At 43.9% G+C, this 20956-nt stretch overlaps 1 protein-coding gene across 7 annotated transcripts in view; it reads left to right on the forward strand.

Moving 5' to 3' along the window:
- lingo2 (leucine rich repeat and Ig domain containing 2) overlaps nt 1-20956 on the forward strand; it is a 205037-nt gene that overhangs the window by 89538 nt on the left and 94543 nt on the right. For 2 of the 7 annotated variants that reach the window (XM_081611930.1, XM_017307167.2), the window contains exon 1: nt 7840-8110. The exons of 4 other annotated variants lie outside the window; for them this stretch is intronic. The gene's annotated coding sequence lies outside the window, so the exon portion shown is untranslated. Of the gene's footprint in view, nt 1-7839; nt 8111-20956 lie in introns of those variants that run through there. One more of the 7 variants, XM_017307166.2, reaches the window with a different exon arrangement.

Raw genomic sequence — 20956 nt, forward strand, 5'->3', positions numbered from 1 at the left:
GCAGAAAACCTGAGCAGGGGCAGAAAGCCTGAGCAGGGGCAGAACCAGAGGGGCAGAAAGCCTGAGCAGGGGCAGAAAGCCTGAGCAGGGGCAGAAAGCCTGAGCAGGGGCAGAAAAACTGAGCAGGGGCAGAAAACCTGAGCAGGGGCAGAAACAGGGGCAGAAAACCTGAGCAGGGGCAGAAAATCTGAGCAGGGGCAGAAAGCCTGAGCAGGGGCAGAAACAGGGGCAGAAAAACTGAGCAGGGGAGGAAACAGGGGCAGAAAGCCTGAGCAGGGGCAGAAAATTTGAGCAGGGCAGAAACAGGGGCAGAAAGCCTAAGCAGGGGCAGAAAACCTGAGCAGGGGCAGAAACAGGTGCAGAAAAACTGAGCAGGGGAGGAAAAAGGGGCAGAAAGCCTGAGCAGGGGCAGAAAAACAGAACAGGGGCATAAATAGGGGCAGAAAACCTGAGCAGGGGCAGAAACAGGGCCAGAAAGCCTGAGCAGGGGCAGAAAGCCTGAGCAGGGGCAGAAACAGGGGCAGAACCAGAGGGGCAGAAAGCCTTAGCAGGGGCAGAACCAGAGGGGCAGAAAGCCTGAGCAGGGGCAGAAAACCTGAGCAGGGGCAGAAACAGGGGCAGAAAACCTGAGCAGGGGCAGAAAATCTGAGCAGGGGCAGAAAGCCTGAGCAGGGGCAGAAAGCCTGAGCAGGGGCAGAAAGCCTGAGCAGGGGCAGAAAAACTGAGCAGGGGCAGAAAACCTGAGCAGGGGCAGAAACAGGGGCAGAAAACCTGAGCAGGGGCAGAAAATCTGAGCAGGGGCAGAAAGCCTGAGCAGGGGCAGAAACAGGGGCAGAAAAACTGAGCAGGGGAGGAAACAGGGGCAGAAAGCCTGAGCAGGGGCAGAAAATTTGAGCAGGGCAGAAACAGGGGCAGAAAGCCTAAGCAGGGGCAGAAAACCTGAGCAGGGGCAGAAACAGGTGCAGAAAAACTGAGCAGGGGAGGAAAAAGGGGCAGAAAGCCTGAGCAGGGGCAGAAAAACAGAACAGGGGCATAAATAGGGGCAGAAAACCTGAGCAGGGGCAGAAACAGGGCCAGAAAGCCTGAGCAGGGGCAGAAAGCCTGAGCAGGGGCAGAAACAGGGGCAGAACCAGAGGGGCAGAAAGCCTTAGCAGGGGCAGAACCAGAGGGGCAGAAAGCCTGAGCAGGGGCAGAAAACCTGAGCAGGGGCAGAAACAGGGGCAGAAAACCTGAGCAGGGGCAGAAAATCTGAGCAGGGGCAGAAAGCCTGAGCAGGGGCAGAAAAACTGAGCAGGGGAGGAAAAAGGGGCAGAAAGCCTGAGCAGGGGCAGAAAATTTGAGCAGGGCAGAAACAGGGGCAGAAAGCCTAAGCAGGGGCAGAAAACCTGAGCAGGGGCAGAAACAGGTGCAGAAAAACTGAGCAGGGGAGGAAAAAGGGGCAGAAAGCCTGAGCAGGGGCAGAAAAACAGAACAGGGGCATAAATAGGGGCAGAAAACCTGAGCAGGGGCAGAAACAGGGCCAGAAAGCCTGAGCAGGGGCAGAAAGCCTGAGCAGGGGCAGAAACAGGGGCAGAACCAGAGGGGCAGAAAGCCTTAGCAGGGGCAGAACCAGAGGGGCAGAAAGCCTGAGCAGGGGCAGAAAACCTGAGCAGGGGCAGAAACAGGGGCAGAAAACCTGAGCAGGGGCAGAAAATCTGAGCAGGGGCAGAAAGCCTGAGCAGGGGCAGAAAAACTGAGCAGGGGAGGAAAAAGGGGCAGAAAGCCTGAGCAGGGGCAGAAAATTTGAGCAGGGCAGAAACAGGGGCAGAAAGCCTAAGCAGGGGCAGAAAACCTGAGCAGGGGCAGAAACAGGGGCATAAAAACTGAGCAGGGGGGGGGAAAGGGGCAGAAAGCCTGAGCAGGAGCAGAAAAACAGAACAGGGGCAGAAATAGGGGCAGAAAGCCTTAGCAGGGGCAGAAAATTTGAGCAGGGCAGAAACGGGGACTGAACTAGAGGGGCAGAAAACCTGAGCAGGGGCAGAAAATCTGAGCAGGGGCAGAAACGGACTGAACCAGAGGGGCACAAAGCCTGAGCAGGGGCAAAAACGGGGGCAAAAGACCTGAGCAGGGGCAGGAACAGGGACTGAACCAGAGGGGGTGTGGTTTATTTAATTTAAATGAATAAATAAAGTTGATTTATTTTGCATAATGTTACCAAAATGTGAAACAGGGAGTTTGTGTTGTGTATGTATGTTACATAAATACTCATCCTTATCTGTGCTGCTTCCAGAGCATCGTAATAAATCAGAACGTGAGAATTTAAAGGATATCTGTTCAGATATCCTTTAAATTGTTACTGTACTTCCAGAGAGCTTCAGGCAGCCAGAGAACAGGGAGCTAATCTCAGAGATGCAGGCTGTGATTACACACACACACACACACACACACACACCGCCCCCCCACACACACACACAGTTTTGTCCAAGACACAAAAAAGACGTTAAACAGAGCGTATCCGTTTTTCAGTACCTAAATGGAGGAACGTCATCGATTAAATTCAGGATCAAATGAACTCGTAAAGCACCACTGGATCTTTATGGATATTTATATTTCTCTCACCTTTATTTGCAGCATCTAATTTTGTATTTTTCATTTGTTTTTGGTTTTAACGGCAGCGTCGAAACATTTTTATGCTTCTTTACGCTGCTTGTGAATCTTCAGGGCAGGACTCAGACCTCTGCCATGAAATATTCATAATGTGAGCACACTCTACAAATTATAGATAATGTAATCATTCTGAGGTCAAAGCTGTAAGTAAACAAGTATAAATAGTTAAAATATGAGCTTTCCAGTGCACTTTTAATGAATGTTGAATGATGTGAGAAAAATAAAAAATTGATAGTCTTTTGATAACAAGCATAAGGAGAATTTTCATATTTCTAAAGAAGACATATTTTTTGTCTTTTTGTGGTTCTTTATTGGATCTTTATGAAATGCCTGTAGCATATTTTCTCTGTATATTTCAGCGCAGCAGTTCAGCTCTAACCTTCGCAGAAAGCTGCCGTTCTTGGGGGTAAAGTGAGCCGCTGGTGCCCACTCCACCTCTGGTTTCTGCAAATTACACCTCTCAGGAGTTTTGTTCCACTATGCAAAATTCAAAATTGGACAGAAGCTACACTCTATAACCTTCAAACGATGTTGTTGCTGTATGAAAATGCATAGAGTACAGTGCTAATATCCATAAAGCACAGGCTGTTTTACACATTAGAGCTAACATCAGCACACCCCAAGCTGAAGTAAAAAACACGAGTGGCAATTTTGTTCTCAAATACTTTAATTTCTGCCACCTGGACTCAAACTCAGAGAGGAAGTGACACTGAAGTGATCAAACAGCCAATCGGCTTTTAAAATCAGTCAATCTGACGTCTCTGTCGGTCCGCGCTGATGGGGCTCTGTAAAAGTCCCCTGTTTATAGGAGCGATGCACACTAATGGTTCTGCGAGCCGGTCACCTTCAAACTGTCGACGTGACGATTCTCCAGGACAGACAGAGAAAAGTTTCCACGTCTCAAAGTGCAGAACTGTTCACCGATCTTCAGGAATCCCAGCCGAATTTATAAAAATCTATAAGCACAACTAATTTTTATAAACATTTCAGACGATACCCAAACCTCCTGCTGAGGTAGAAAGGCACCGCGGTCCATCATGGCTGCCAGGATGGAGCATTATCACTAAGAAGAGCTCCGCCCCTCGCTCAGAGCTCCCCCTCTCGGCCAGAGCTCCGCCCCTTGGCCAGAGCTCCGCCCCTCGGCCAGAGCTCCGCCCCTCGCTGACAGCTCCCCCTCTCGGCCAGAGCTCCGCCCCTTGGCCAGAGCTCTGCACCTCGCTCAGAGCTCCGCCCCTCGACCAGAGCTCCGCCCCTCGCTCAGAGCTCCCCCTCTCGGCCAGAGCTCCGCCCCTTGGCCAGAGCTCCGCCCCTCGCTCAGAGCTCCCCCTCTCGGCCGGAGCTCCGCCCCTTGGCCAGAGCTCCGCCCCTCGCTCAGAGCTCCGCCCCTCGGCCAGAGCTCCGCCCCTCGCTCAGAGCTCCCCCTCTCGGCCAGAGCTCCGCCCCTTGGCCAGAGCTCCGCCCCTCGCTCAGAGCTCCGCCCCTCGACCAGAGCTCCGCCCCTCGCTCAGAGCTCCCCCTCTCGGCCAGAGCTCCGCCCCTTGGCCAGAGCTCCGCCCCTCGGCCAGAGCTCCGCCCCTCGCTCAGAGCTCCCCCTCTCGCTCAGATCTCCCCCTCTCGGCAAGAGCTCCGCCCCTTGGCCAGAGCTCCGCCCTTCTCCGCCAGAGCTCCGCCCCTTGGCCAGAACTCCGCCCCTTGGCCAGAGCTCCGCCCTTCTCGGCCAGAACTCCGCCCCTCGCTCAGAGCTCCCCCTCTCGGCCAGAGCTCCGCCCCTTGGCCAGAGCTCCGCCCCTCACTCAGAGCTCCGCCTCTCTCTGAGACTAACATGACCTGGTCAGACTTGCTGTCCAGACTTAATATGTTCATGTTTTATCCTCTATGGAACAAAACATAATAACTTTGTAATCTATTTTGTTGCATTTCATCCTGACAATAAAGCATCTTCAGAGCTGAGTGTGTTTCAGTTGGAAGGATCCCAGATGGTGTTGGTTTTCTGAAAGGAGCTGCTGTAGTCTGTCACTGTTTTCCAATGTTTTACTCTCATTTGTTCTACTTGTTTTCTAAACAGCTGCAATGAAACCAGATTCTTTTAGTAGAACCATTTGGAGGTTCTGGATAATTTGGCAACAAAAACCCGTGGAAGTGGGTCAGACTCTTGTGCTGAGGTGAGATTTCCAGCTGCCAAACGGAGATCTTAGCAGGACCTGAACCCTGCTGCCTCATCTGTGATCAGTCAGAGCGCCGGCTCATGATGGAGGGGCTAAACCAGTTAGCCGCACCGCGCCTCGTGAAGAGCCCAGTGTGTTGGAGCAATGCTAGAAGGAATCTCTTAGGCTGATTCAGTTACACACAAATCACAAAGTAAAGTCCTCCATTCTGTTAACAGAGTTAGACCCACAAACCTGATCAAATGTTGACCTTATGGAAAAAGATCATCCTGAAATTTATAACATAAATCAAAATGTGTCACAAATTTATAAAGAAACTTTCTGATTCAACATTAAAACCCTTTATAAGGGCTGACAAAGATGTTATTTACTTTTACACTAACAAGTAAAACTGAAAACTACAGATTAAAAGTTGAGTGTTTCACTCTGTTCTATATTTCATAAGTTGAATTTTAGTCGTTCTTCGTTCATGTTTAACAACCAACCAAAGGAAAAACGACCAGTTTGAAACCGAACTGTAAATATATCACTGACAGGTGGCGCTGCTGAGATCTTTCCCTCAGCCAGTCACAATACGCTCAGCATGGACTGCAAAATATAAACATATTCCAATGCAAGTTTTTAAGATTAATATTTATATTATGAATCTGAATAATTGATGTTTCTTTAACCACCATTTGAAGGTGATTTCTCTCCCTGATGGTGAATGATTTATCTGGAACAAAACGACTTGAGTCAGGAGGATTATTTAACGCAACATAATAACCTCTAAATGATTCACTCTGTAATATTATCTGATTCAGTTCTGCCCTTTGTCATCTTATTTTCTGCAACAAAGGTTCAGCGTTGAGTATTTGTGCTTTTGAACCCATCTAATTTCATCTGCCACCATGGACCATATTTGTGTTGTGTTCCAGATAATCAAATGTTGGAGCATTATGATTCACCGAAGCTCATGGATGGATGCCCATTTGCTTGGTGCGAGCGTGAGCCTAGTTGGTGTGAGTGATGGCTATTAGCCGCATGATAATGAGGTGCAGAGGCGATCCGGACGCGCCGTTCTTGTGAGCGAGTCTCACCCATTAGGAGATGGATCTCTGCCCAAGCAGAAGTGCTCTGCTTAATTGGTTCATTTCATCACAGGCAAAAAGCTTTAATTGGGTGACACTCGGAAAGACGGATGGAAAAACATAGGTGGTATCTGCGGTGGACGGTTATGTGTGAACCTGTGTGTCTTTTAAAGATAGCAGGAAAACGCAAAGGATTATATTAATACGACTCATTGGATCAACAGAGAAACGTTCTGCATCAAAATGTCTGTATGGAAAAAAGTGTCTGCATTTGTAAAGGTGGTGGAGGCTTAAAACCCTGACTGTGGTTGTAGGAGACGCTGTGGGAATGCAGAGGTGCAGCATCGGCCCACACACACTGAGGATCCGACCCATTTCAGCACAAACCAGCTGATGGGATCTTTTGATGTGTTTTAATTTCTAAGTGCATAAAGATGACCATCTGCTCCAGTTCTTAGCTCTGGAATTCATGATGACGAATAATGACTTGCAAATTTATACAAACATAACTAGGCCTTTGTGTTGAGTTGAAGCAGCATATGGAGAATAAGAATACAAGACGAGGTCTCTTTCAGTTCAGTTTGAGAAGGTCCTGGAGACGTCCAGACAAACATGGTATCTCTGGATGGATAGCAGAGATCCACCACTCTGGAAGATGACTGTTAGTGGTGCATTTCACAAACGTGACTGTTTGCTAAAAGTGGGGAATGAAAAAGTCCCGATTCAAGGATCTCATAAGACCCATTTAAATTCTACATTTTACCACAAGCCGCAGAAGCAGGCATGTAGCAGAAGCCGCTTCGCTCAGATGACAGGAAAACTGGCCCTTCATGAAAACGTTGTCCACACATCGCCCTAATATCCCCACGGTGAAACATGGTGGTGGCAGCATCATCCTGAGGGGGTAGGGAAGATTAGCCTGGCTAACGTTTAGCTGTGCTGTAACAGAGATCCTCCTCCTGATCACCAATTGGTTAAAATTAAACCAGATAAATTTAGCTCAATGGGAGGAATCCCAGATGAAGGGAGATGAGAATCAAAGGCAGTGGCCTGGTGAAGGGAAGATGGATGGAGGTAAATTCAGGGTGAAGCTGAAAAGCTGTTGGAGCCTGGTGGGGTGAAAGGTCACCGTCCAGAAGGAAGACGACCATAAACATGCAGCCAGAGAGTCGATGGATGGTTTAGATGAAGCAGATTCAGGTGTCAGAACGGCCTACTCAAAGTCCAGACTTTAATCCCACTGAAAATGCAAAATTAGGTAAAAATACTTTGCAAGCGGCTCCATAAATAAAAAAACTGGCAGATGGAAGACATTTCAGGTTTGTGTTTATTCTAAGTGAGGAACAAAGCAAATAAAGGACAAAGGAAAATGAAGAACATGAAGGTCTTGGTTTATCTGATGAACGGATTCTGTTTTGAGCAGCATTACAGAGTCTAATTCCTCAACATGCTTCACTTTCCAGGCTCAATCTGACACCTGCTTCGCTCAATTGGCAGAAAAGAAAGATGCACAGGTGCTCTCTGCGTCTGTTTCACCTTCCTACCCGGTTCTCTGCATGCTTGTGGGCGTTCATGAGTAGGAAACGGCATGTGTGCGTTTAAGTGTGCCCCAGCTATCCCAGTGGTGCCTTGGACCGCTTTTGCCCACGAGCTAGCGACCTATTTTCACAGCGCCGAGGCAAAAACAGACTTAAACACAAGCAGGAGCAGAGACGGGCTGCGGATCAGTTCCTGTGCTTTTATTCAGGCCGGAGGATTAATTACCCTGAACCCAAACCTGATCCCGTACTGTGAGCGAGACACTTCTGCATCACCCTGATCAATAATGCATTTTTCTGTCTCTCCATTTAATTTGCCCACAGGCCCCACATGCTGGCATTACCATCTCTCTTGAAAAGTGCAGGAGACACCTGATACCAGAAGTGCACCCCTCCACTCACCTCCATCGCACCCCCTCCCTCCACCACCTAACAAATAGATTCTCAGTGTGGAAAAATCTCCTGTCTTCTGATCTTATGACATTGAACACTTTTGGATCCGTTTTGGTTTTACTTCTTGTTTCCGTTTCATTTTGGGGGAAAATATTCAACATTTTTTGGGAGACTTGAGCTGGAAGGTGAAGTTCAGGACTAAAATAGCTCCGGTGGTTGTTGCCTCAGCCTGTCCGGTTCTGGTTGCGTAGCAGTGGAAGGAGCGGTGCTGCAGTCGGTAAACCGTCGGACGCTCCAGGTAGGAAACGTGATCCAGTCTGATTTTACTGCTGTTTGTGTCTGCTGGACTCTACTTTGAAAGGAGAGCTGTTTGACGGCGTCCTGGTAAACTGTGTGGTTTTGGTGAATGCCTAATGGAGTCGTCACTCTCTCATGTTGACCAACCGTCTCCAGACTCTGACCTCCAGGCCACAGCTCCACTTTCCTCTGGCTTTGGGTTTTACTCGTAACAGAAGCAGATGGTTTGGTCTCACTGGAGAATCTGTCAGCGGCTCAAAACTCAGTTTATTTAGTTGATGATATTTGTGCAACTTTTTGGATAAAGCTTATATCGGGTTGTTTTTGGATGATAGGAAGTGTTTGTATTTAAATATGTAACGAATGTGGATGCATGTTGAGAGTTTAATGCTTGTATGATTCATAAAGACAGTAAGACAGTAAATATGTCATGTATGTGGACGGATGGAGGTTCAGAAACCTTCGATCATTTATCTTTCTACAACCACAAACCTTAATATTTATTCTTACATGTTATATTTAAAACAAGACAGTGGTGCCAAAAATGTGAAATGAACGGAAAAAAATCTAGAGTCTGATCTAGAGTTTTGCTCATTTTTATACAACAGCTTGATTTTGACTTGCCAGAGACACACAGCTAGATTTATTTCTGGGCTTTAACTAGGCCGTCCTAACTCATAAGCCTCTCTTGCTGGATGTTCAGGCTGCTTGTCCTGCTGGAAGGAGACGCTCCAGTCTCAGGTCTCAGGTTTTCTATCAGGTGATTTCTGAAGGGATTTTGTTAAACAGCCCACTAAACCACCCAAATGTTTATTTTACTGGGCACAGAACAAGTCTGAACTCTTTATGATTTTAATAAATTAGTTGGATACTCTGAAGTCTTGGGATCCACTAAAACTGCAAAAGGAAATCTGCATCTAACAAGCCTCTCTAGAGTAAAGAAGTAATTTCAGAGATTGTTTTGGTTTAATTTTACTTTTAAACGTTGAGAGTTTCTCCGGTACTTTATTCCATGCAGTCAGAGCAATAAACCCCAGTGTTGGGATGCGTGCTGTGGGACTCTCTCCTCCTATCGACAGTCGTCAGGCTAAGTGATGCAGCGGGCCGCTCGGCACCATGCATGTAGCATCTCCTGGGGAACGAGTGAAGAATAGCTGTCTCTGACGTTCATTGTTAGGATCTATCTATAAATAATAAATGAGCGCGTTGTGCTGTCTGTGAACAGTCCTGTAATTGGTTCGCTCACATCGCTGACAAATGACAACGCATCCATGAGCGTTGAACTGTCCACTGGGGAATCGATACGTCCAGAGCAGCAACAAACCGCCTGCGTGGAGTCGGAACAGAACCAGAACCAGGTTCTGGACACACCACTGGTCAGATGGAGCCACTTAAACAGCACCTGACTGACGGCATGAAGGAGGCTGACAGATTGTAAAAGGGATCGTAGCGGGGGTTACAGAATGGATCGGATGACGTTCCTCCAGCCTGATTGGACCAGATTAACGACAGTCAGTCGACTTTTTCTTTCCCTCAGATTTCGCTGGTTTCCTCCTCTGGAATCAGATCTTCATTTATTCATGTAACCCACGATATCCTGTTCAGCATTTACTTCTCCCACTTCTCTCAGAGCTTCTGGTTATATTTCAAAATAAAATCACTGTCAAAATCATCCACTGAAAAAATATTTTTTACATTTATTTAATCAGGTTCTTTTAGTTTTATATTGACGTTTCTGTAATGATCTGAAACGAGTGAAACAGTAAAACAGAATAAAACTGTAAGGGCCTGAATACTTTCCCACAGCCTGGTGAGGGATTCTTTAATTGGTAAAAGTCCAGAGTGATAAAATGTTTTTAATGTTTATGGAGTTGATTACAGCTTCCTGATTTCAGGCGACGCTGCGAACAAATAAACTCCTTAAACTACCATCCTGCCTTTGGGGCTTTATCTCACTTAAGGACAATAGAATATGATTTTAATTTCAGATTGCTTTTCATTTTTAGAAGATAAAGCTTACAATGAATTGCTCATTAAATGATCATTAACTCAGCAACACAGTTTGCTTCCAAATAATATCACTGCAACAGGGATGGGGATTAAAGTGGAGCTTCATTCCTTCAACTTCTGTCTGTAGTTAAACAATCCTTAGTAAATCCTTGTACTTTTAAAAATCAAGCTTATTAGAAGCACAATATTATGTTTTTCAGTATTTGAAGAATTACACACACACAATCCAGATTTCAAATGGACGGCTTGTGTTTGCTACTTGAGGTTATGATGATATTTCTGTTTAAAGAGGAAATGTCTCCAGTACAAACTGAAGTTTATCTGTTATGATCTCACTGACCTGATTTGTGTTAATCAGATGATTCCTCAAAACGCCCAGCAGATCATTCAGATCTTCAGAGTAATGTTAAGAAAACCTGCTGAATATATCCAGGTCAGGTTGGACCAAACCCAGGATTATTTCCATCCAGTTTGACTGAACCTGAGTAAAATTCAACTGGAATAAATGTTGGTGTTTGGGTCTGTTAAGCTGGTTGAGACCAAATCCAAAGTACTTGCTGGTGTAGCTGCAGTGAAACGTGACTCCATGACATGACCATGCACTCGTCTTTTCATAAAATCCCAATAAATTTGTTAAGGTCTGTTAGTTTTACTACGTGGAGGTGTGAATACTTTCCCAGCTCAGTGGACTGAGTGTTTGCAGTTCCCAGTAGGTGAGGTGTGGAGATCGTAACTCCATCAGTGAGCGGAGCGCCTCCTGCTGGCAGCGTTTCCTCCTGCGTTCCCCTCCACCCGCAGCAACCAGAGCACAGAAATATCTGCAGAACATTTTTATTTACAGTCAGCTTATTAGAAAGGTTTCAGGAATCAGCCGCTTATTAAACATTCAGCATCAAACTCAGCATAAAGATACACGTTTATAGAAAATCTCATTAAGTTTTATAAACCTCAAGCTCTGGAACAAACCTTACAATAATACCGTTTTTTTTAAAGGCTGCTTCTCGTTATGAATGAGGTTGTTTTACCACATAACTTTTCTCAGTAAACTTGCCTAAATTGAATTGAATCACATGAACGTTGCTCAAGAATCGCTGAGAATAATTCAAAATGTCAACAATAAAATTGCTGCATCCAACAACTACGTTAAGCAGCCGCCGATTTCATTTTCACCCGTAGAAGAAGAAGTGCATGCTGGGATAGTTGTCAGAACGCTGGTTTGTTAATAAAGTTTGACTGACATATCTATCTACCGACCGTCTAGAATCAGGTCGTCTGCAGGTCATGTAGCACCACAGGGTGACCATCGTCCGGCCCAGAAGGCTCTCCTCGCCGACCGGAGTCAGACTGTTTTGTTGACATTCACTTTAGCGCAGCTCCATCTAGTGGATGCATAACGTAACTCCAGCCTCTACTGTAGCATCTATTCTATAATTCTTACAGTGCGGAAAATACTGTAATTTTGACCTGCAGGGTAAAATATCCAAATTTTTGTATTTTATAGGTTAAATAAAAGCTAAAACTTCCATCCGATCCATTTAATTTGGATCGGGTCACGGCGGCCGCCTCGTCCAAGTCCTCAAAGCTCCGGTTCCTTCTCCAAAATAAATGTCACAGAGACTGGACTCTACTTCTGATTCCACCCGTCAGTCTGAAGTGGATCAGTGTGTGTACGTTTTCTCAGGGTGTGTACTCGGTGTGTGTGCACATGGTGTGCGTGTGTGTACGTTGTCTCGTCGTCTCGGTGTGCGTGTGTGTGCGTGTGTGTGTGTGTGTGTGTGTGTGTGTGTGTGTGTGTGTGTGTGTGTGTGTGTGTGTGTGTGTGTGTGTGTGTGTGTGTGTGTGTGTGTGTGTGTGTGTGTGTACGTTGTCTCGGTGTGTGTGTCAGATGGGAATCTTTGCTCTCCGGTTCTTCTGTTCCACATCCTGCAGCAGCTTCACGTCTTTATGGGCTGATTAAACATAGAAAACATCTTATTTTTCCAATCAATAGCTGTTACAACTTATTGTCAACTGAATGTAAAGTAGAAATATGTATGTAATATATTCTAAATTATTTTATTTTTGTAGTCTGCATTTGAGGAAAAACTTTAATTTCTTTTTGAGTTTTGGAAGCAAAAATGAACAAAAGCTTTGAGGGTTTTTAAAATAAAACGTGTATCTGGGTGATATAAATGATGCTACAGAAAACCTGCAGCAACCTTTTCTTTCCAGATGTTTTCATTTTTAACAAAATTCTTACTTGTATCAACAAAACGTGTCTCTTTGTCTGCTTGACATTCACCTTCACTGTTTAACTCTTGTTTTGCATAATATTCAATTTTTTAAGAGTAACTGGTTGAGAAAATCTTGCATACAGAACCATATAAAGGTTTTTTGTTGTAATCATTTGCATCTGGCCTCTATAACAAGCCTGCGGACGCAACAAATGGCACGTTTGTGGGTGGAAATGTGTTAAAACGACAAAGTGATGGGAGTGTGTTTGTGCTGCGGTGTGTGCAGCACACATAAAACAAATGAAGCATTTCTATTGATTGTCACTTCCTTGGGTTCCAGTGTTTGGAAATGAGGAGTGGGGGGTCTCCCTCTGTCAGCTGACACGGCTCATTGTTCACCATAGACTAATAAAGAGCTTTACGGAGGCCATTATGCATCCTCTGTGCTGCAGACAGACTGATGGCGAGCCGCAAAGATGGAAGTCGTTTTATGTTTGAACAATAACAGACGGAGGAGCTGAATTCCCTCAGTAAGCAAAAATCTACATGTTAAGCTATTATAAATATATTAAATCAATAACAGGCCGGCCACAAATATTTATTTGCTAGTTGATTCTGAAGCAATAAAATTAATTCGATCCTCAGTAATTTTGGATGTCTATTAAACTGTAAAGTTGGTAAAAACTGTTAATCTCTTTTGATATTTATGAGATTAATTTAAACCTGATGAAAAGGTTCTACCTAAACGGGCTCTGTGATGATTTTAGGCAAAACATTGCAGAACTAAACTAATTTACACAAAATTGTCCAAATTTACACTATAAGCTACGTTCACACAGCAGGAAAATGTGACCCATACCGGCTTCTTCTGATCGGCCCGACTGACCTGTCCACCCAAACGTCAGATCGGAGATCTGAGCCTCTTCCATGTGGGCTCATATTTTGGAAATGTGTCTGATTGTTTTCAAAGCGTCTGCAGTCGTGTTGTAATTCATCGATATGACCAAACTCCACAGCCAGTCGGCACCAGAAAAAGTCAGACGCAGTAAATTTGGACATAAACAATGAATGAAACCATAAAATCATGAAAGAATCAGTGAAGCTCGTCGCTTTCAGACTCCTGGCTCTTCATCCAAACAGTTCAACACTCCACAAAAAGCCAATGCTGTTCGCTGTTTTCCTTTTATTAGCTTAGTGCTGCTGTGACGATGCTGTTTCAGTGCTAAATAAACGTTAAAATCGACCCATAAATGACTCCATAAGCGATGCGCTGCTGCGTGACGTCAGCGTTCTTCTTCTGCACATACAGAGGCGGAAACGTTTCATGAAGTCTGTCTGCTGTCAGATCCTGCTGTGGGAACCTGGCCATAAAGATGGGAGCCTACATAACTTACTCACACAGTTTTATCAACCAAAAGGTTTATGTCCATGTTTAGTTACACTTCGTAGCAAAGATGTTTGGTCATCCATGTGGAGCTTTAGCTGCAGTGAAACAAACTGAGGTCAGCAGATGAGAGCAACAATTACCATCAGCTTTCATATTTCCTCCATCATCAGAGAAGGACAGCATCAGGTGAGAGAGCAGGGCCCCAGCCAGAGGGCCACATGTTTAATGCTGTGTGTGTCAGAAGGACACACGACTCCAGCGGCTCTATTATTGACAGATTTTCAGCCTAATGGCCGGTAATGAGAATGCTCAGCCTCATTTTGACCCGCTGCACCGCCGCTGGAAACCAAACCTGCAGATAAAACCTTGACCTTTGTGCCCCAGTGCTCTGAAGATAATTAGCCAATTCCTTCCTCTTAATCATGGACACCTCAGAGGAAACCAGAGTCTGTGTTTCTGTCGATGTGATCCTGGCTTCTGCCGGTTTACAGTTTTAATCTGTGTTTGTTGTCACATGTAGCTGGAATATGGTTTCACGTTTTTATTTGGTTTTATTTAGCATGGAAACATTAAATAAGTCCAAATATTGGAGTTTCTTCAGATGATGATCGACCGTTTAACAAGGAAATCCTTTTCAGTACAAGCCTTTGTTTTTCCAGGGTTTAGAGGTTTTATGCAGCTTCTATTTACAGAAAATAAAAACCAGAATTATTCATGTGTTCTGTTTGATAAATGGCTCAATAATCAGAGAAATAATATGCTGAATTTATTTATCAATGTCTTTGAAATCAGAAGTTTCCCTCCATTTGCTCAGTATTTGGTGGCGTGGCCTTTGACCTCTCTGTTGGGTCAGACCTTCTCGCTCTAGTTCTCTGGAGTTCTGGTCCAGTCCTGCTGACAGAACCGGTCTGACTGGGTCAGGTCTTCAGGACTTGTAGGATTGGAATCAGATTTTGTGGTGGTCACACTAAAACATGAACTTTATTTTCTTTAAGTTAAATTTTAACCACCTTTCTGAGTCATTGTCCTGAGCTTTTACTTCCTGCTGATGCTTTTAGATGCTGCTTCAATATTTCCACATAATATTCTTTCCTCATGATGCCATCTGGGTTATGAAGTTCAAATCCATATATGAACACATCCATAATAAACATAACACTGTCCATTAGTTAGAATGGATGTTAGAAACAGCAACATTATGAAATCTAAGTTTGGTTTCAGGCTGGATTTAAGGCTGAAACACTCCTGTGAATGTGATTCATCTGAGAATCAGAAGCCTTTCTGTTTGCCGGCCAGGCCTCTTCTTACACCAAGTCACACATAGATGTAGAATAAGAAAGAGCTGCAGCAGATCACCAGGCAAATACACTGAGAGATAAACATAGAGATTTTTTTTACCCACTACATACAATTTCAGAGCACTTAAGTGATTCTCAATCCCAGCATGCCTCAGCCTGCCACTGCCATGACAGATGCTCTAAAATTGAATATAGATTTCAGTGAGCAAGGCAGGCGTGCCTGATGAATCTCAATTTTCTGCTGTCCATATTTCATAGTCCCCACTATGGATAGCTGAAGGGGAGGCAGCGCCTGCCAAAACTGCCAGTTTGGTGTCCAGTGGTCATGGAAGCTGCATCTGTCCCCGTGACGTCATCACCTGCATCCGTTTGGTGATTAACACACACACTGTCCAGCAGTTGGAGAGGAACAGACACAGGGACACGTCCAGCGGTCGGTTAAATCAAAAGAACACATGATACCAATTACTGTGAAGCAAGAAGCTGTAATGGTGCGGTATAGAGCCTGGAGGGTGAAATGCAGAGAGAGCGGTGAAAGTAACTTGGCTCTTATACACCTGCAGACTATTTATGGCTGTGAAACGGTCATAAAATGAAACTGGAGGCTATTGTTTGAATGTGCAGCTTTTCTGGAGACTTTCTGGAAGCTGTCGCTAATTTAAACCTCAGAACTGAACACAGACACCACTTTTATTAGCGCTGATGAGTTTTTAACATAGAAATCTAATTTGCAGAATTTAAAAATTCAGGAATTGACTTTTATAATTATCTCCCTGAACATTTCTGTTTCATTCAGTATGAAAATTGACCTGCTGAGATCCACACTTAGAGGCCTTTAGCACCAGCCAGCGCCTTTGCGGGCTTGCAGAAAGCCGACCCACCAGGATAGAACTAATAACAGCAATCAGTCACTTGGAGCTGCTGCAGCGACGTTCAGCCCTGGAAGTGAACTGGTATGGAAATAAAACACACCAGGGACCCAACATGCTACTATGGGAAAGCAATACATTGGGATTAAAATTAATAGCCTTTTATTAAAATTGTTTACCAAATATTTCCTCAGCCTCTCTGTCTCAGCAGTCTTTATCGTCTTAGCCTGTCACCTTCTTCATTAGAAGATAAAACAGGAATAGAAGCAAATAATAGAGAATTTCTTTAAAACATTTTGTTAGCAGAAAACATCTGCAGAGGTGGAGAAATGTTGTAGAGCTAAGAACAGCAAAGTATTCTTCATTTTCCTCTGACAACCTCTGGAAGACATTTGGTAACTTTTAAAAAGCCAAAACTGTGAAATCAAATGGAAAAACAAAAAACTGCAGCTTTAGTAACATTGTTGAATTATTTCATAACCACCTTAATTTTTCTAAATGAGCTTAATTTCCATATAAATTATTTTTGTGCATCTGTAATTTAACAAACAGTAATTAAACCTTAAACGTATCCGTAGCAATTAATCAGGAATAATAGAAACACCCGACAACCTCGGTTTTCAAACTGAATTATGGTCGGTCAAAACTCCAGAAAAACGCACTCAGACAATAAATTTCTTTATATAGATTTGTAATGAGTTGCTGCATAAGTAGCATAAAATGCAGTTTCTGCCTTTCTCCCTTCAAGGGCATTAATTTCATAATAACTTTAGAGTTTTAATTATGCATTCAGACCTTTCTCTCACCAGGGTAGGAAAATAATGCAGGAAATAGAATCAATAAATGTTAAAAACAAAGGTTTTAATTAAATTTTAACACAGATTTAAAAAAAATACACATGTAGGCTCAAATATACATTCACTCCACGAATACTTGGTTTAATGCCATTTAGAGAGAACCAGGAAAAACACAGAAAACAACGAAAAACAACAATACAGTCAATGAGGTTTAGATGTAGTGAACAAGCCCTGAAGCCAATAAAACAAGCCTCCGGCCACCAGGTGGCAGCAGTGCTCAAATACTCAACATCCTGCCTGAGTATCCCAGTAGAAGAAGTCGCCTGTTCAGGACCACCGGGGGTCAGAGCTGATGGAGGACGAGAGGTTTGAGATGGTGAAAGCAGAAACTGGACGTCTAGATTTCTAGACTTGGATGAGTTTAAATAAATGTAACCAATATTAAGTCATGTGCTGCAAAATGGTTCTACCTGAATAAAGAACAGTTCAAATGCATCCAAGAAAAACAATGAGATGGCGTTCACGCCACTGATGACCACTGTAAACATAGTAGGATCATATGAACTGTAGTTTTTATTGAAGCAATAACACATTATGACAAGACATGTCCATTTACAGCTGATAGTGAAAATGAATCTGGTCTTCTGAATTACCTGACACATCTCTGAAATATTCATGTAAGATCAGCACAAAGAGAAGAAAGAATATATTTGTTCTGAGTCCAATCATCATCCTTAGCATAAACATGACACTCTTTGCTTCTGCTGCCAGGCTGCAGCTGTCTCTGCTCATCACAGTTTTCTTTTCTTTTAGAGATGAAAGAGATGGAAATAAGAAAAAAAAACATTTGGAGTGAATTTCATGATGCCAGAACGGATTGCAGGAGACAATAAAGCTTGGTTGTGTAATTAGAGCAGACGTGCTACATGTGTCTGAGTGTTGCTGCATCTCATTAAGGCGAGGTTCAGGCCAGTGAGTCGGCTAACAGGAGCGGATCGGGAGCGTGTGGTGCAGCTTACAATGTGACCGCTTTGCTCATTTCTTCCTCTCTGGAGTCACGCTGCGGCCCCCTGAGTCAGGACCAGTCAAAATGGTTCCACTTGATGCAGAGGCCCCTGGAGGGGCCCACTGTCAGGATCAGTGGCTGGAAACCCAAAATCTGAGAGGGAACACATCCACACAGAGGACTCGTCCGCCCAGACGCCACGAAGCCTCTCTGCGTTCACAGGGAACATCAAACCTTCAGAATGAACAACATGCCAGGCTTTTTTAGGATCTGATTACATCTTTATTGAATATTTGCTGCAGATGGTGAAGAGCAGCTCCAAAGCTGAGACATGAATGTTTATTCTCCTCAGTTTTTTATTCATGCACACATTAATAATTCATAAAACATGCAGAACAGACCTGATCCTATTTGTTACATGCCTTAAGTAACTTCACCTCTAGATTTGCAGCACCTTGAATTTGTGCTTGTGTCGACACGTTGCTACAACTTACTAGCAGGTGGTGGATTACATTAAAACCCAGAGGACTGCCGTCTGCAAAACCCCCCAAAAATCCTGAAACTACCCATCAAACAGACGTGAAGAGATTTTTTTATGTTTTTCCCCAGCGGACGGCTGCTTCACAGAATACCCAGCTGGAAGATGAAGTTCTTCAGTCTGTTTCTTGTTTAAGCACAAATATATCATCACAGGCTGGACGTGAAGACGTTCAGCTGGAATCAGAGATTAACGACCACACAGCCTTTACAGGACAATAAACTTTTTACTTCCACTTTTATTTGCAAAACACAAGAATGAGAGATAAAATATTTTTGGAGAAATTTTTTAAGCTTTTTTAATTCATAAGTTTACACACGTTAACTTGATGTTTGGCAGAATTGCCTTTAAACTGTGCAACACAGTAACTCTGACTTTTGATCAAAGTTCTCACCAGTTTTCCAAAGTAAGCAGTGGGTTTGATGTGTCGCCTTAAAATGAATCTGCAGAATAACGGCTTCATCAAACAGGAATCACTGACAGGCTTTTTGATCCGGGTCCAATTTCAACTTCAGTGGTTTAATGAACTAGTCAGAAAATCTTGTTGTTCGTTATTCAGGCATTTAGCAAAACAGGAGAATTTCATCCTGATTTCATATTTTTTATATTTTTATTTGGCTCCAGCTGCATATGATCCCTGTAGAGGTTGTCAAGATGTCATCATGAGCTGTTTGGGTTTTAGATACAATCATTAATTCTCTGGAGGGTCGACACACCCAGCACACACTGGAACCAGCACACACAGGGACCAGCACTGTGACCAGCACACACTGGGACCAGCAACCACTGGAACCAGCACACACTGGAACCAGCACTGTGACCAGCACACACTGGAACCAGCACTGTGACCAGCACACACTGGGACCAGCAACCACTGGAACCAGCACACACAGGGACCAGCACTGGAACCAGCACACACTGGGACCAGCACAGACTGGGACCAGCACCCACTGGAACCAGCAACCACTGGAACCAGCACACACAGGGACCAGCACACACTGGAACCAGGAACCACTGGAACCAGCACACACTGGAACCAGGAACCACTGGAACCAGCACACACTGGGACCAGCACTGGGACCAGCAACCACTGGGACCAGCACTGGAACCAGCACTGTGACCAGCACTGGGACTAGCAACCACTTCTCCCACAGCTCTGTCTCTCTATAATGAAGGATTATGACCAAAATGTGGCAGTGAAAGTTTAGTAAATTTCAGCCAAAAAATCTCAAAAACCATCCATCCATCCATCCATCCATCCATCCATCCATCCATCCATTTTCTTGCACCCTTGTCCCTTAATGGGGTCGGGAGGGTTGCTGGTGCCCATCTCCAGCTAACGTTTCGGGCGAGAGGCGGGGTAAAACTCAGAAACATTTACATTAATTTTACTTTCATGACTTTTGTAAAAAGTTGTACATTTACAACATCTGTGATTTTTTGACATCAGAAAACATCCACTTTAATTTTTTGTAAATCCGTTAATTTCAGTGTTTTTGCAGAACTTGTACCATTTTCTGCCCAGTGGCTCCAGTTCTGCGCCGCAGGTGAGGGTGAAGTGATTCATGCCACCACACTGTCACCTTTCCTCTCACATCTCTTCAGGATTGTTCTGTTTGAAGAATAAAATAACAAGTAAAACTCATGATTTTTCGCTTTAAAATTAATCTGATAATAATAACTGACAAACCAAATGATGGGTTGTTCTAAACCACATCTCTGGAATTGATCTGGAGAAAATGTAAAAGGTCTGAACAAACATGATGGTGTGGATTTGTTTTCCTCCAAACATTTGACGTCTTTTCTTTAAAAAGCATAAAAGTCTGTGTGTCCGTCTGAATTTGGGCCTCTGGGATCTGCAGCATGTCTCCTGCTGGCTGGTTGAGCTGCTTGTTTTCTGCAGGCTGAAAATGTTGATGGGCTCAGAGTTTATCTCGACTGTCGTCTGTTTATTAGTCATGCATCTGCTGTCTAAACATCTCACTCTGAGGTCTCTCTTATTGGCAGACAGGTTTTCTGTTTTCTCATCATGCAAGCCAGGAAAGGTAAAGATAAATTCCTCAGAAAAGATGCAAATCTTGGACTATAAAGTGGACATTTTAAAAGCACAATCACATTTATCCTTAACTGATTAACCTGACATGAATGTCAAGCAGGACGTTTTCATATGTGTTGAACTTTATCACATTACAACCACATATTTCTCTGTATCTCACATGATGGGAAACGAGGAAAAACACACAAACGCTCTTTAATAATCTACATCCAGACAATATTTCCACAGTTTTTCCCAGCTATGTATATATTTATTATCTTTATGTAAGAGATTGTATAAATGTTTGTATTTTGTGCAGTTTGTTTTTATGGATGTAAATTAGTATTTAGCTAAATCTGGTGTATTTATGGCGACATTGTATGATCATTAATATGCATCATCTCATTTAAGTAAAATATATCAGTCAGTTTGGAACCAGATTTCTCAGCAGTAACATCTGCAGCTGTTCTGAATATTCCTCTTTATAACTTTTCGTATCTAAATATTAGCATGTCCTCCTCCAGTCAGTCAGATTGGATGGATAAAACCAGAATTTAAGGTTTTGTTTTAATTAGTTACACTTCTTAGATGTAGTTCAGGAATTATCTAAAGGATACATGTAATACTTCAGTGTTTAATCTTCAAATCACCGATCGGAGCGAAAGATAAGCCCTAATGGTTTAAACCTACTTCC

This window comes from Poecilia reticulata, chromosome 10, assembly GCF_904066995.2.
Source record: "Poecilia reticulata chromosome 10, P_reticulata-male-v2, whole genome shotgun sequence".
Lineage (NCBI taxonomy): Eukaryota > Metazoa > Chordata > Actinopteri > Cyprinodontiformes > Poeciliidae > Poecilia > Poecilia reticulata.